Consider the following 2,170-nt stretch of genomic DNA (forward strand, 5'->3'; position numbering starts at 1 on the left):
CTGCTGAATTTACTCGTCTCTTTCTTGAGAAACGAAACGCACTGAAGAAAGGGGCTCAACATACAAACCAATCAAACCGAAAATCCCAACCACCACAAGAAGAGGTAAGTAGCATTTAAATTTGGCTTAGAAAATGAAGATTTACTGTGGTGTGTCCGAAGATGTCGTGTGTGTGTGTGTGCCTCTTACTTTTCTCTTGGTGACAGCAATATGTATGTGTGAATAGTCATATACACATGACTCGGGAAGAATCTTTAGCTTACATTATTATGGCTTGTTCACTAATCCCTTTGCAGAGTGTACCGAGTGAAATTTTATTGTGGCCCCCAACACTCCTGTCCACACACATGCGTCATACAGTCTACCTTTTACTCTGAGCAAGAGGCCCTTTATCACCAGCAGGGGTAGGAGCTCTCTGAACTTTGCCCAGGCTATTCTTATTCCAGCAGCTACACTCTCAGAGCATCCACCCCTGCTACTGACTTGGTCACCTAGGTAATGGAAGCTATCAACTACTTGTAGTTTTTCCCCCTGGAATGTGACAGAATTTGTTCTCTGCACATTATAGAGGTTTCTACCTACACCTTTTCTACAGATCGAGCAGGGCCATCTACCTGAAGGGTGTTGTGGTTTGTCTGAAGAAAATTGAAGTTAACAAATTGTATTGAGCTGTTTAAAAGTCAAAACTTGAAGCCCATCAAAACAACTCTACTGAATGTTATTGAACAAACTGATTCGTCATTTGATTTTGGAATGTGACCAAACTCATTGACCTGCAGAAATCCATTCAGCGGAAGATTCCATTGTTAAACAACTGGGAGAACACAAATCAAGCCAGCAATATTGCTTGTCTTGAAAGTGTCAAATCGATCAGCTTAATAAAATTAAAAGCACTTCTTTACATCATAACCTAAGCTTACACTGGATTGTTCCACAAAGTTGTCAGATTTCTGCAACCTACTTCATAAAAATGAAAATCGAAAGCACTGAAAATCTGACATCATCTCTTCCTGCCAATCTGGAAGAAAATATACTCTTTTTTTTTAATCTATTAAATGCTTCAGTCATTAGACTGTGGCCATGCTAGGGCACCACCTTGAAGAATTTTTATTATGTTCCCCTCAAAGAAGCCCAGTTAATGATTTATTTTGTGTTTTTTTTCTGTAGCTTTCTGAATGCTTGTGTTGTTTCTTATCTGAGATTATTCTAATTACAGGAAAGTATTTGGGGTCCAGTTCGTAACACTGCCACAGAGTCTCATAGCAGCAACAGCATCAATAACAATAACCATAGCAACAACGATGCCATCAACTTGACCAACCAACAGGAACACTTGTCTGGCAGTGGCAGCAGCAACAACAACAACAGCAACAAAACTAGTAGCAAGAGTAGCAAAAAGAAGAAACGCATGCAGAAGTTGGACACCAGTGTTCTGGGATTCACCGTCCACGCTGCTTCGGACAGGTTCAACGTTGGATCGATTGATTCCGTGACTCAGGCACAGAGTAAGTGAGTGGTGTGATGTTTTCGGCACGAACATGTGATCCACATATATTGTACAACTTTAGATAAATTTCAGATACATACACACGCATCAGCTTAAATACAGACACAGACATTAGTGTGTACACAAACACTTAAAAAATATGTATGTGTATACAGAATGCAAAACTAAAAAAACAAAAGATGATGACAATAAAAAGGATAAGAAAGCAAGCCAGAGACAGCCAGTCAGTAAAAGCCAACCGTTGAAACCAGTCTTCAAAAAAGAAAAAACTTCCCAAATGATCTTATTGCAAAGAATGTATTGTTAAGTTGGTGGTGTTTATAGCCATTACTGTGTGGAGTTGCAAGCACTGTCTGGAGGGAGACTGAGGTATATGATGAGAGAAAGAGAGAGAGAGAGGTTGGTTAGTCAGTCATTCAACCCTGTGCGTGAGAAAGTAAGTGGAAAGCGATTTATATTTTCTTTTAGTTGTAGTTGTGTAAATGATTTTCAGCTTGTGTTTTTTTTTTTTTTTGTGTCCGAACGTTCAAATAGCTGTATTTGAATATCTGTGAAATACTCTGTAAACTTTTAGTGCCATGTAAGGGTGAAATGTATGGAAACATTGGGTGTTGGATGTAGTTGTATTTCTACAAAACATTACAGACTTTACACACCCGATAC

This window comes from Octopus bimaculoides, chromosome 26, assembly GCF_001194135.2.
Source record: "Octopus bimaculoides isolate UCB-OBI-ISO-001 chromosome 26, ASM119413v2, whole genome shotgun sequence".
Taxonomy (NCBI): Eukaryota; Metazoa; Mollusca; class Cephalopoda; order Octopoda; family Octopodidae; genus Octopus; species Octopus bimaculoides.